This window comes from Mastigoproctus giganteus, chromosome 14, assembly GCF_048544385.1.
Source record: "Mastigoproctus giganteus isolate SK-2022 chromosome 14, ASM4854438v1, whole genome shotgun sequence".
In the NCBI taxonomy this organism is placed as follows: domain Eukaryota; kingdom Metazoa; phylum Arthropoda; class Arachnida; order Uropygi; family Thelyphonidae; genus Mastigoproctus; species Mastigoproctus giganteus.
The window spans coordinates 48826678-48842499 of NC_143588.1; the positions used below are offsets into that span (position 1 = coordinate 48826678).

The 15822-nt window shown below is 35.0% G+C and overlaps 1 protein-coding gene across 2 annotated transcripts in view; it reads right to left on the reverse strand.

Annotated features, from left to right (window-relative positions):
* LOC150075125 (chromobox protein homolog 3-like) overlaps window positions 1–15822 on the reverse strand; it is a 158804-nt gene that overhangs the window by 109017 nt on the left and 33965 nt on the right. The window contains exon 2 of one of the 2 annotated variants that reach the window (XM_090389248.1): window positions 10425–11163. The exons of the other annotated variant lie outside the window; for it this stretch is intronic. The gene's annotated coding sequence lies outside the window, so the exon portion shown is untranslated. The remainder of the gene's footprint in view (window positions 1–10424; window positions 11164–15822) is intronic. 2 annotated transcript variants of the gene reach the window in all.

Here is a 15822-nt window from a genome sequence, read left to right on the forward strand (position 1 = left end):
TCCCATTTTTCTTCTAACTCATGTATTAATGATCTTGGGAAAACAACTCCCACAATGCAAGCTGCATTCAATGCCTCCTGTGGTCTTCTGTCAATAGGATGTCAGAAGGATTTCGACAAATCTTAATGCTAAAAAAGCTCCAGGTTCTGATCGTATTTCTTCACTTGTCTCAAAACCTGTGCTCCTGAAATTACTCCTGTTCTTTGCCACCTTTTTTCACTTACTTATTCCAAAGGCGTTTTCCCTTCGGCTTGGAAATTTTTTCATATCCAGCCAGTTCCTAAAAAGGGTGACAAATCCCTCCCAGCCAATTATCGTCCCATTGAAATTACTTCTACTCTTTCTAAAGTAATGGAGAAATCAATTAACTGCCAACTCTTAAACTACCAAGACACCTTCCGTCTGATCGATGATCGACAGTATGGATTCTGTCAGTGTCAATCCACTGGTGATATTCTGGCTTATGTTATCATTTATGGACATAATTCAATGGAAAAGTTCGGTGAAACAAGCAGTTGCTCATGACATCTCAAAGGCTTTCGATCGTGTTTGGCATAAAGGTGTCCTAAATAAGCTTCCATCTTATGGTTTGCCAACTGTTTTTAGTAATTGGTTATCCAGTTTTCTCTCTGATCGCTCACTGAGGGTGATGGTAGATGGCTCTCTGTCTTCTAACTTTTCTACTAATGTTGGTGCCCCCCAAGGTTCAGTTCTTTCACCCACTCTTTTCCTCTTGTATATTAATGACCTTCTTCCATTAACTGGAAATTCTATCCATAGTTTTGCTCATGATAGCACATTGCATTCCACTTTCCATTTTGGGAAAGTTGCCCTGCTCAATCAGTTTCAACTTCTCAAATATCTGCTACCAATTCCTTAAATGCCGATCTTCAGGTAATTCTCCAGTGGGGCAAAGACAACTTAGTTGATTTGAATCCTTCTAAAACTCAGTCTTGTCTTATATCTCATAAAAAGGATTCTTCTGCTCTTATGCTTATCTTTGGTGACACTCCAATTTGTAAACAAAATGATATATCTCTTTTGGGGATTACCCTGACTTCTAATCTCTCTTGGCACAAGCACAATTACAAATATTGCTTCCTCTGCATCTAAAAAACGTGGTTCTCTCTTTCACTCTCGGCATTACTTTTCTTCCAAACAGCTGTTCACCCTGTACAAATTGCAAATCCACCCTACCATGGAATATTGTTCACACATCAGGGCAGTGCCCCCATTTTCAAATTTCCCATTCCCCATTTCCCATTTCAAAACCTCGCTCAGGCTTCCAAATTTCATTCAGAAGAGGGCAGTTAGGTTAATTAATGACTCCTCTCAACAGTCTCTCCACTCGCTGTCTCATATATGTACTGTTTCTGCTGCATGCCTTTCCTACGGATACTTTCATGGACACTTCTTCTCAATTGGCTTCTATAATTCCAGCTCTCGCTTTAAAAACAGTCCGAACACGTGCTGCCACCCGCCAACATCCATTTACTGTCCAACTTCAAACTCACAGAACCAACTTTTCATCTTCCTCGTTTATTCATTCAACTGCCGTTTTCTGGAACAACCTTCCTTCGTACGTATTTCCCAAAAATTACAGTCTACAGAAGTTCAAGTCTAATGTCAACAAATATCTTCTTTCATTTTCTCAACCTCCAACCCAAGCACAGTACTAAGTACTATAGGTTCTAATACAAATAGGTTCTAAAAAAAAAAAAAACACACCACTGAAAAGCAGATACTGAAGTGAGAAAGTTCTTTCAATGATTGCATGTTTTCACTCTGAAATTTGTATACGAATTACACCAATCACTGAGAACATATTCCTAATGGGACGATGGAAATGCGTACTCAGAGCTGCCTCCACACTGATTGCCTGTACACTTTGACTAGGCTTTTCTGTTTTAAATAAATGGATGATTATTAAGTGAACAGTGCACAGGCTATCCTCATCAAATGACAAAAAATAATTACTGCACACAAATGTTTACAAAATATACAGATTAGTATATAATGAAAAAGAAGATAACAATGAATAGACATTGACATTGCAAGGAATGACAAGTGCATTATAAAAGATCCCAGATGAACCACTCATAATACTAAAGTGATGACTGGTGTCACAATGTATTTGCAATCACATCTATATTACAATGTAATGAACAGGCCAATGAAAACCACAGCCATTAAGCTGAATGAGAGGCCCAAATCCCAGTCAGTGACTTTTGAAAACTGTTCTTAAAATAATTTAATTTGAGAGAGATCGGGTGGGAGAGTGTGCTGCACAGTACAAACTTGCTATTACTGCATTTATTGATAAGAAACATGCAGAGTTTGCAGCCCAAAACTGAATCAATAAGGCAGATCCAATTCCAAAACATTTGTATGGCACTGAATGAAGTATAATCAATTAGTAAACAGAAACACATTTTCATTTCTATTTGTAGCTTTGCATAACTTTGCAAACAAAAAATGTTAGTTAGCCATCCATACATTATTCCAGTTTTAAGCCTGTTCACAATAACTGCAAAATGCTATGATATATGTCAAACTGAAAGTGATGGGGGGATGAGATTTAAAAGTACTCACGAACCTCATATAGGTCAGATGGGACTATGCCTTGTAAACCTGAAATTCAACCCCAAACCCAGATGAAGAAGGCAAAGTGACCTTCAGAAGGTTGACTATATCCCTTCCCCTTTTAATTTTATTATCCATATCATTACATTTCTCCTCTCAACCTAGATTAAAAAAAAAAAAAAAACCTCCAATGTTCTCATTTGTTATTATTTGAATACCTGTATCACTTGTGATATATCCTTAAAAGATTTATCAGATTAAAAGCATGATTTGAGTAATTTAATTGGGAGTACAGTATAAATATTTTTATAAATTTAAAAATTTATTCGTTATACAAGTTTTTTTTTCTTATCAATAATCGAAAATTATGCTTTATTATATCTGTACTAGCAGTACCCCTGGAAAATATTTCGCAACTGGTAGCAGAGTTTTTCTCTAGCTGTCCGAAGGAAATGTAGTCTGTGTTTGGTTGTGAGCAGGTAAGCCAGTATGTGTCAAATCCTTTCTTATTTCTTATTTTTGTAAAATAAAACTATTCTTTCTTTTAAGGTAGGCAGTGCTAGTAGAGAAAATTGGTCTGTTAAATGTAAAATAAAACTATTTGGATTTTTTAGTATTCAGAATTTTTATATTTTCCCATGTTTCTGCACACCTAGGAAGAAATATCTTCAATTTTAGACCAAATCAGTTAGGCCTATCATGCGCAATCGCTACAGTTAGCTGTACCCATTGCAAAAATTTTGCAATTGGTAGCAGTTTTTCTCTAGCTGTCCTAAAGAAATGTAGCACCCATGTAATATCAGTATATACGTGTAAATGTATATACTGATGCATTCAGGATCTTTCAAAATGATCCTGAATGCATCTGCAGAAATACAAAAAGACTGTTTCTCCTTTGCCACAAAGTACGTTCAACACAACCAGTCAGAGTAGCATTTTGACTGTGACATACTTCTAAATCCTTAAATTACTTACATTAAATAACCTCAAAACAAAAAACAAACTCGAAGTTGATAACAATAACATGTATGAGCTCACGTGTGTGAGCTCAGTGTATGAGCTCACGTGTGCAACATGGGGATATATAGTGATCTGTGATGGAGGCCTAAAGATTAGTTCTTTCTTTTAAGGTAGACAGCACTAGTAAATAATTTCACAATTGGTAGCAGTTTTATTATTATTTTTTTCTCCCCGGAAAAAAAGCACATGATTGTGTGAATGTGCAAATTGTTAATCAGAAAAAAATGCCTTATCAACTTAGACAACTGTTTGTTTAACAGTCAACATCTTCCTGTGATTCAGGTGCCTCCATAGCCAGGTGCAGCAGTGTGTAGCACATGCTTCTTGATTAGACCGGGGTTTGAGCCCATGACCACCAAATACGGAATGGTCAGGGAATGACCACCGCATATCCCCGGAGCAATATGGCCTTAGTTGCTAATGCTCCTAAAAACCAAATAACAACTTCCTGTGACTCCATCTATGAAGTGAATGTTGAACTATTCTTGTTTGTAGTACAAAACTGGCGCGTTCCGTATAATAAAACAATTCGAAATTTTTAAATATTAACAACTTTGTGCACACCTAGGAAGAAATATCTTCAATTTAAGACCACTTCCAGCCCAAGCGGTTGAGCCTATCGTTCACACAGATGGAGTAAAGAAAACAGCATCCGTATTAAATATATAGATTACTGTTTTTTTCCATAACTGTTGTATAGTTCTCCCTCTGGAACAAAGCAAACAGAAAATGGGGTGTTTAACAAAGCAGTCTAATCATCTGTCAGGCAGCTGCAAGGTAAAATCACATTTGAGTTCCTCAGGCCACTTATTTCAAATGTAGGTTGTGGTGCAATAACAACGAGAAGTGTCTTTCTCAGAGCTTAAACGGGTAAGCAATGTGTGAGGTGGGTCTCAAGCCCTGCTAAACTGTAAAGACAGATACAAAGTGTCTCACAATGGTTAACTATTAATATACTCTTAACATTATTTAATGTGATAAATTGCATTAAGATAAATTTTTACACCAGCTACCAAGTAGAATTTCTAATATCCTTCAGTCAGAACAAAAATTTGAAATGATCAATCCAAAATTATAAGTTCAAATAAAACACTAATGTTTGGAATAAACAGTTGGTATATGACAGAACAATGATTATAAATGCACAACAGATATCCTTTATGACTGGTGGGCAAGTATAGACAATGAATAACTGATTAAGGTAGGTAACATGCTACAGTTTCCATACCGTGAACCACATGGGTATGGATAATGTACCCACCGTGCCTTAATCACTTCTGAGCACAGTGCACGAATGATCAGTAAACCTCACAGACCACACAAAAAATTTGTCACTTGTGGCATTCAAGTCTTAATCTTCTAGATGCAAAAAGCAAGAAATAGAGTATAAGATTAATCTGTTCTCTCTCTTTATAAATATACTAGCTGTGATTGAGGAATCAAGTGTTTCCACCACAAGATTAGGTGCAAAAAAGATGTTAGTGAATGGCAAAAAGGAATGATAGCATTTATTTGGTGGGTGTGAAGCACATCCTGTTAAATAAGTGGCTAAATCTGCTGGTGTTTCAGAAAGAACAGTAATAAGTTTTTACATTAAATCATGAGTAGCCCATGGGGGTCTAGTAATCATAAGCAGTCCAAAAGTAGTCCATTCCTGTTTTTGGGTACTAAATCATTAGACCCAAAAACAGGAATTCGGCAATGTCATGCTCTTTGTGTATTTAGTCCACACAGCTGAAACTCCCAATAACTTTAACAAAAATGTTTTCTTTCATTTCTTAATTGAAAATTCCACAAATCTGTTAGTTATAACAAAAACAGGAAAAATGTTGGCTCACACATGAAATGGCACCAAGCCTTTAGTTTATTCTCAGCATAAACAAGTGGGTCCCTCCCCAAATCTCACTTCAGAAAGAGCTACCTCATTTGCTAGACTTCTCAAGTGTCTGTGGTTTGCATACCAGCCACAGCTAACGTGTGGCAGCAGTAGACAAACTGCTCAGCTAAGTTATCGGCAATAGATGAATGAATTGGTGATACAATTTGGAAAAATCAATTTATACACATCCATCTGTAATGCATATATATCCAAAACGCACTCTTAGTCAGGGGGAAAAAAAAAAAAAAATTTAAATTAATAATGAATTTTCATTTATTCCCAATACATCCGATGCCAGAAGAAATCCTCATTTTCTTCTTTCAAATAATCAGTTACAGAAATTATCATTTTTACTAAAAATTGTTATTTTAACACAGTGATTGCTCACATTTTCAAGGAGTGAGATACACAACAATAATCTTTAGAAAAGGAACACTACCTGGCTTTGAGCACAAAGAAAACCGAAGTGGGCATTCCTCACAGAAAATTTATTTATATATTGGCTGCTGTGTTATAAACTTTCAAAAATGATGTCAAACTGAAAAACTTTCAGCATTCACCTTATCTTACGCACAAGACAAAGAAAAAAGAAAAAAAAAAGTGCAAACCATTCATAACGAATAGGTTTATGTATTAGGCTTAATAACAAAATTAAGGAACATAATTTTAGTGCAAGCTTCATAATAAACTTTGAAATGCCAGCATCAATTTGAAAAAGGACAAGAACGAAATCTAATAAACTGACTTTAAAAAATAATAGTAACTACTGTGATCATTAATAAGAAATTCTGGTTTTGCTAATTAGATAGTATTACTAACCAAAAAAAGTTATGAAATTTTCATAATGCTGGCACGCTACTGAGTTTTCTGTTGGCTCACCTTTTCAGATCCTTTCCACCTAGGCACACTACACTTATAACAATCGCAGAAGTGATTATGAATGGGTTAAGGAATGGTTAGTCAAAATCAACCAGAAATAAGTAGCATAATTATGGTTAAAAATCTGTGCTAAGTGATTGAGATTGGCAACGAACTGGTTCTGAAAAATGATTTCAAACAAGGCAATAACTGCTGCAAACAGCTCTTGCCTTGTTTGAAACCTGTCAATTTCTGAGAGTACAATGCAAAGAGAAATAAATAACAGACATCTGAAATAGTGTCCTAGGGGGAAAAAAACAAAATCAAAAATCCAGCTGCACATAAACAAGTAGGGCCAAGCATATTAATATTAGCAAACGATGCAAGGAAGCAATCAGAAAATTCTTTACAGAGGAATCAGAACTTGAAATAGTTAATATTTTTAACACTGGGTGGGAACTAGTTCAATCTTTTGAGTAAGTTCCAAGCACTGGACAAGATACAAAATGACCTATCTCAGTTGGTGACATGTCACCAGCTTATAGGTCAATTCATTCAAGTGATGTCTCAATGGTTTGTTACCACAGATGCTTGCTTTTAAACAACAGATCTCAGAGCCATTTATTCCTAAACATGTCTGTTTCATATGAACAGCCCTTTAGGTGAGGCCTAACAAATCTGTTCAAGATCTAAGTGCCACTTGCAAAATATTATTTGCCAGGCAATAAAAAACACACTGAAAAAAACATATTCTGGTACATCCATTAATGGTAAACTCTTCTCCTAAAGTTGCATGATGAGGTAAAAATATCCCATTTAATTTGTGCAACCTAACAACTTTTGAAAGCTGTTGTTGTTATTTGGTTTTTAGGAGCATTAGCAACTAAGGCCATATTTCTCCGGGAATATGCGGTGGTCATTCCCTGACCTTTCCACATCCACCTATTTGGTGGTGATGGGCTCGAACCCCGGTCTAATCAAGAAGCATGTGCTACGCATTGCTGCTCCTTCCCACCTGGCTACGGAGGCACCACTTTTTTGAAAGCAGCCAACAAACTAAAACTATGATATTAGACAGTCCACTGATGTTCAAAACTATGAACAAATTAAAAGCTTTCAAATTTATTTATGTGATTAATGTTTATCTATATGTCGATTTAATTATAAACAATAACCTAATATTACCAGGAGAAATACTTGCCACTCCGTAGATTTATCTTTTGGCTAATATGTTCTCTCCCCCCCCCCCCCCCCCCCCCAAATATATTGGACTTGGTATTAGTATTAGCAAATGACACAAGAAAGCAAACTTATAATAAAGCATTAAAAAAAACTTCCCACATCATCTGCTCATCCCCTCCAATAGTTTATCCACTTCTTCCTTGAATTTATTTAAACTATCCACTTCCAGAACAACAGATGAAAGTTTGTTCCAAAAACCCATTGGCTGAAAGAAATTTCTGCACATCTATCCTGCAACCATGCTCAATATGAATTTATACTCCCTCATGTAATCTGGGCAAGAGGAAGTATGCCATCAGCACTGAGCTTACTCAATCCATCCCAAAACATGAAGATCTAAATTAGATTGCCCCAGAGGTGCCTAGTCTCTAACTGCTGCAATCTGCAGAACTGAAGGCTTGATTGGTAAGAGCACCCCTTTTGTTCTGTCACCAATCTTGTTACCCTGCTCTGCATCCATTCCAACAAATCCACACCCTTCCTAAAACGTGGCTTTCAGACCTGTGTGCAGCACTCACGATGTGGCTTAACCACTGCATTATACAAAGGATAATCACCTCCTCACCCCTGCTAGCAAAATTCCTGTATATCATTGACAAAATCCAGTGAGTTGCTCTAGCAGCCTGTTTGCAGTGCTCAGAGAACTTCATATCTAACTATACAAAACCTTTTTTCATGTTCCACTATCCTGAGTGTAGTACCACACAGTTGATATGTTAATCTGGGATTACCGCTACCAACCTTTCCATTTCTCAATGTTTCAGTAATTCGACTTGTTCTAGTAACGTTTTATGGGTTTCCACATTTTGCCTCACCAAATAAAAGTGAAATCTAGAAGGACAACTGACATTCTGTGAATGTATTTACTTACATCTTTCTCCATAACATTGTTTTTATCTTTTATTTTTTTTCTTGCCGTATCAGAAACCTCCTCATCTTTTATATTGTATAAAGGGAAAGTAAAGTTTACTAGGCTTCCTGCCCCTTCCATCTATTTTATTGGCATATTTATTGTTCTACCCCAGTCACCCTATTTTGTATGGGATCTTAGTCTGATCAAATGCTGTTTTGTCAAGAATGGTACTTTTCAAGGCAAGAACATAACCTCCATGGTTGTCAAAGAACTGTTGCATTGCACTGCATTTGTAGCAGTGATCCTGGAATGACACACCACTTGGGTAGCACCAAACTGAAGGCAGTTTGAAAAAGACTTAGGAGAATTGTACAGTCTGACATGAAATTATCTGAGAGGAGCAAAAAGGCTGCCAGAACAGATCTCAGGTTCTGTTCCTGTTGCCAGCAGGAACAAGGAGCTACTTAATCTATTATATAATCAGCTCTTGTATTATAGGCAATGGTTAGGCCACATCTAGAAAACTGCAAAAAGGTTTGAAACAAGGATATAAATGTTTGGAAGGGATCCAGAGAAGTACAATAAGATTAGATGGAGGATACAAAAGGATATTTACCAAGAAAGACTGAGGTTCTATAAATTACAAAGTACAGTAGACTCTCGATTTTCCAGGATAGATGGTGAAAAACAAATCCTGGATAATCGATTTCCCATTTAATCCAGAAATACAAAAGTCCCCAACATACGTTCCAGGACTTATTACTTCATTGAGTTTTACGTAACTCAGGAATGATTAACAACATATTGCTACTATATTATTATTGACTAATTTGAATTCCGCACGATACTTGTTAATATTTGGCCATTTTGATACATCCTTATTATGATTCCTTAGCGATTTAACAGATGCACCGTTTTCAAACTTTTGAATAATTTCAAGTTTTTATTTAACTGAAAACACAACTCTTTTGCACTTACCCATCATTTTCATGATTTCTAAACAAAAAAAAAAAAAAAAAAAAAAAAAAAAATCCGACATCCCTGACAAATAACGTCCTTATAAATAAATAAAATTTGCCCTTTTGCACTGGCAACGGAACACAACAATCGACGCAACGTACTAAAACAAACTAAACATTTGGTTTCTCCTTTTCTTTTTTTTTTTTTTTTTGAGCGGTGGATGTGAAGACAGCGGAGATTGCAAGATAATAGATACACTAAACTCCCAATGACGACTTATAATGCCGCTTGTCGCTTATTTAGGACTTGCAAAATACCTGTTTATACCTATTCTAGTTATTACTTGAATTTTTGATTTCTGGTTGATTTTTTTTTTATTTATTTGGAGTTTTGAAGTGTCCCGGTTAATCGAGAGTCTGCTGTATAAGGCTTTAAAAGGATAAGTAAACTAAATGCTCATGCTTACACATATAGGGGAAGAGGGATAAACAAACTGAAAAATTGCAATGGTGAATAAATGTTTAAAAATTTGCTCCCAGACAGGGAGTAATCCACCTAGTATTGTGGAAATGGGTCATCTGAATATATTCAAGGAAAGCTTGAACAATTTATTGGAAGAAATAAGCAAATTAAGAGTTCTCCCCACTTCTACTGTACAAGTGTTGCTTCCTTGCACCATCATATTGCACTACTAGTGAAGCAGTTAGAAAACATAGCAACTGCAAAACTGCACACATTTCTAGTTTTTAATATTAGTCTATCAAAATTCTCAGCACTGTTACAGAAAAAAAAAAAAGATATTCAGAAATTAAATTACACTAAAAAAAAAAAATATATCTTTCAACCACTTTGTACTTTTCACTATCACAAGTTAATATATTACTGCACTAGTTCAAGGAGACAGAAAAATGTCAATTATCTGAAGTTGCAATATAGAAGCAACTCATTATGAAGGTGAAAAATGCTTCATTAAAAAAAAAAAAAAAGAAGTTTTTTGGGATAATTTATTTTCAAGCTTATCCTACATACCTTTCTCATACAGATCATGTGGTCATACAGAGACATTTTGAATTTTGTGATCTGCTGTTACATAATAAGAACTTGTTACAATGAACTTTCTCAGAAACATGAATCACTCCACCATAGTAAAATTCCATTCTATTACTGCTTAGTCCAGTTCTGGTGGTTAAATGCATACATAATAGTTGTATTTAAATGAGAGTTTTACTTCCATAATTGGCTGTTTGCTGAGACTTAGGCGGTTCCAAACTGTGGACTATATACAGCCCATTTCCCCTATACTGTATACGGTACAGCCATATATACAGCTCTAACTTTTATGCTCCCCCTCTAAACAAATTTAACCTAGCAGTAGTATCACATCACCTGACAGGGCTGGTGGGAAAATATTTAATCCTGGTAACTCACTGGTTGGGGATTATCAGTTGTTACTTTTTATACCTTCTGAATAGCATCTTTAGTCTTATATGTGCTGCATTCTTTGTCCATTTATATTGTTGTCCACTTTATATAAGCTGAATGGTCCTGTGAGGCAACGCAATATTGTTTACGTTACTCCACTGTGTCCGGCCAAGTACATTTCATTATGTAATGAAACACTGCACATTTTCCACTATCCAAAAGCTTCTCAAAGTTCACCACTTGCCTATGTGGGTATTCTCATGGAAAATAAGAGAAAATCCAGTAGTTTGTAGCCACAAACAGTAAATCAGCTAACTCCAAGGAATTTTCATGTAGTGAAAGGAACCTTGGAGAAAAAAAAAAAAAAAAAAAAAAAAGTATATGAATGATTTCATGTTTATAATATTTGTTACATAGACAGGCAGCATTAACAGAAATTCATGTTATTTTTTTCATAAATATTGGCTTAACTTGTTGTGTTGGAGTAATGCCGAAGTTTTCTGCAATTTTTGCCTCCACAAACTTAATTTCGCAGATATTAATTTTTTCATGTTTCTATTTTATGACAGGAACATTTTTCTGAAAATTTAGTAGAATTTAACCTTTTTTTTTCATTAACCAAATGAGCATTTTATTGGCCAAAAAACGTAACATTTGTAAAATTTTTATTTATTTAAAAAATTAAGAAATAAGATTACTAAGCATTACAATCTACTGGTCCAGCATTAGTACACTCCAAGCACAATCTGAAAAACTCAAAACTTTTTACAAATGTAAAATTAAAATCTGAGCCTCTCAGGTGATGAGATATCACTTGTGTTACAGAAGGAGGTGCGGTTACTGCCAGGTTAAAACTAGCATGTTACAAAAATGACTTTTGAAAATATCCATTTTTAGAAATATTCGATTTATTTGTATTGCTTCTATTTGTTTTCCTACATACATTTAACAATATTATTACAACTATGCAATAAGAATAAATAAATGTTGGATTTTTGATTCAATTATTGTAGATAAAAAAATAATAATAAATAAATATAAATGTTGTTGAAAGAAAAATGCAAAATGAGCATTAAGGGTTCAATCTCGTGGCCTGCAACCTTCATTTTATACGTTTTAGCTGGTAGCTAAAAAAGGTTGGACACCCACACACATTATTCAGAGTTTGGCACACATTCACTAACAGAGTGCCTGCAAGCTGATGAGAAACCAGTAACTTCAAAACTATTGTCCAATGGCATACAGATTTTTAAATTATAGTGGATTGACCTGTTCAGGTGGCGCTATATAACTTAAAAAAGATATTGGTAACTCGGTCTGGATAAATACAGGTAATCCTCGTATAACATGGTAGTTAGATTCCTATAAAATGTCATGTTGTGCAAAACCGTGTTATGCGGGACTAAGAAAAAAGTACAATGGGGGTTACATTCCAAAAGCTAACAAAAATACTATTAAGACAATTAGATAAGTTATAGGATTTCTTAAAGTACCGATATGATTGGACTCAAGTTCAAATAGCAAAGCTTATTAAACGGTACTCACCTTAGATAATCTGAAATTGTTACTTGAGGTAGGATGGATGAATAATTTTGGGGTTTAAGAGGTTTTGAATAAATTAGAGTTTAAATGAGTTAATTAGTAAGGATACAGAATTAAAAATTAAAAACAGAATTAAAATATGCTCAAGGAAGTAGATGTGCACAACTCTGTCCCTGGTTGTCATTGAAGAATTAATTGATTAAAATATGTGAAACCGGTGAAGCCAATTAACTGATTAAAATATATGAAACCATTGAAGCCAAACCGGTTTCATATATTTTTCTACTTCCTTGAGCATATTTTAATTCAGTTTTTAATTTTTAATTCTGTATCCTTACTAATTAACTCATTTAAACTCTAAATTATTCAAAACCTCTTAAACCTCAAGTAACAACTGCAGATTATCTAAGGTGAGTACCGTTTACTAAGCTTTGCTATTTGAACTTGAAATACTATTTCATTAACAAAAATACGCCATTCTAGATTTCGTGTATCTTCTGCTCTCTTTAAAAAATCAGTAACCTGGGTTTGTTTGCTTTTGCTTGATAAATCTTTGTGAATTTCATCGTACGGAACTAAACATTTTTGAAACCCCCTTTTGAACTTTGGGCTCCTTTCATTCAAAAATCTGCATCCAAAAAATAAGATTCTAATTGTTCGGCTAACATTATGCCTTCTAGTATGCTTTTTAGTGTAAAACTTGGAAGTTTAGAATTTTCATCTGCTATCATCCTCTGAATTGATTTGGTCTGAATCTTTACCTCCAATGCCATTTCCATCAAATCAGTTCACCAGCCTCGTTTTCTACCAGTAATCATATCTTTTTTAAAATTTTTTTAGAAGCATTGGCGACCAAGGCCCTGTTACTCTGTGTTTATTGTCTATAAATTGCGTGTCCTGAGGTAGATTTTCTGTTTTGCTGCCCAAAAAACCCAGAGTTTCTGGGAGAAAAAAAACCATGCTACACTCAACCAACTCAGCCACATTGTGAAAAAATACCCATAAAAAATTCCTCCCATCATCAACGGGATTCAAACTCGTGTCTTGAGTGAAGTGGTGGCCATTCTATCAACTGTGCTACTCACGAGAACTTCAATAGTCATATCATCAAAACCTTCCCCTCCCAATGATAGCAAGTTCTACTATCATACCAATTCCATTTTCTGCCTGTTCGACCATATTTCTTGAATGAACTGACTTTGGCCATACATTTTTCCACACGCATTTAACACTGACGCTTTTACTTCTTTCAGCAATAAAGCTATGATTCTGATACAGTCCACAATTGAGAAATGTTTCCATGCCTCCATTACGTCAATAGATTTGGAATCAATTTTTTTTCTAAAATCCACTGTAATGATTTTCTGATGTAATGAGTTTTAAAGGTGGATATAATGCCATGATCTTATAGCCGAATGAAAGAAGTTGTATTAACCTAGTACAACTGTGGTGGTAGAAACATAACTTCAATGTTTGGATGACAAATCTTTTTGGATGGCCTGGTGTGCTATCCAATAGTAATACAACTTTGAAATCTAGATTTTTCCAAAAGTTCAACAAGCACACGTTCTATAGCACAGAAAGTAACACGGAAATTTCCCAATAATTTTTGTTTTGACTAGTGAGTTAACAGCGGGGATTCAAAAAGAGTGGAAATGTTGAAAAATCCCACATACTAGTGGAGTTTTCTCCACACAAAAGCTCAAAAATACCCTGTTATGCGAGGTTTACCAAAATCCTCTAACCATGCTGTGTGAGGATTGCCACAATTTATAAATTGTGTTAGAGTGAAATCGTGTTTTAGAAGTACAGTATTATACAGGGGTTGCCTGTACTGTAAATAATGGTATTTACCTTTAGGTTGAATGTAAGCACAAGCCTTAGTGCTGGGTACTTAAAACTTGGTCTTCAATGAGAACAGAATGATCCATATAATCAAAAGTCAAACACAGTAATTAATGTGTATGAATTTTATTTAATCTCCGAATTATTTTTTGGGGCCATAATTTATTCAAATAAGTTCCAGATCACTCATTACTAACTTTAAAATCAATAAATAAGTAAGTAAAACAACTAAGCAAAGAATATTTGTATAGGGAACATCATACTGAAAGAATATTTATAAGAAATACAATATGGTAAATGTAACTTATTAATTTAAGTTAATTTTTTTTCATTTTTAATGTTTAATTTTATTACAAAAAATTAAATTATTCATATAAAATTTCAACTTTAGTGCAATGTGAATGTTCTATTTCAGATTACAGTACAGTAAAATCAAAGGAGGAAATTCTACCCCTCAAAAAAACAAGTGGGCCACGTAAGGTAATGTTTCAAAAGCAGGTCTTGAAAACACAAGGTGGACAGAAATTAAAGTACTGTTCTACCATACTCAGCAGAAAAGGCCCGAGTTTGAACCCCCCATCTCTTCCATCATGCAGTACGACTGTTGTCTTTTGAGGTTACAATGGACATCCTGGCGAGAACCAATCTTCCTTACATTTGGAGGGCAAGGCTCTAAAATGGTGTTTTCAGGCAGGCAGGCAGCTAGATAGTCCACTGAACTCAACCTATTGGGAACTCTTTACGAGGCTTCTGGATCAGCTAGTGTACAATCTTGCTACCTCTACTCTGCTTACAATTGAACACCTTTTCTCACTACTGAATACATCATGAATTGTCAAATTAACAGATCAAACTTATCTGCAAAAAGATCTAAACCTCACAAACATTTCCTTGTTCATTTTACAAATATATGCAATCTCAGTTCCAATCTCAATGATATCCATTTCCACTTAGTCTGCCAAACCACACATATTCTCTGACTGAATCCCAATCATCAGTTGATTCAACCACTGCCATCTAAAAAAAGTAATGCAAAAGAGTTTTCTCTTTTGCATTACTTTTCTTCCAAACAGCTGTTCACTTCGTACAAATCACAAATCTGCCCTATTGTGGAATATTGTTCCCAGATTTACGGTGGTGCCGCCAAAACCTCTCTCAGGCTTATAGATTCCATTCAAAAGAGGGCAGTTTGGTTAATTAATAACTCATCTCTAACAAAGTCTCATTGATTATGTTTTTGCTGCATGCCTTTTCTACTTCTACGGGCACCATTCTTCTGAATTGGCTTCTATAAATCCTGTTCTCACTTCCAAACTAGTCCGAACCCATGCCACAACCAGTCAACATCCTTTTACTGTCTAACTTCAAACTCACAGAACCGACTTTGCTTCTTCTTCATTTATTCATTCAACTTCATTTTCTGGAACAACCTCTCCATATATATTTACTGAAAATTACAATCCAGAGAAATTCAAGTCTAATGTCAACAAGTATCTTCTTTCATCTTCTCAATATTCAAACCATGCACAGTACGAAGTACTACAGGCTCCACAATACTCCTTATGCTTGTGGTTCTCATTAAAAAAAAAAAAAACCATCAATATGGGTAGAATTTTTT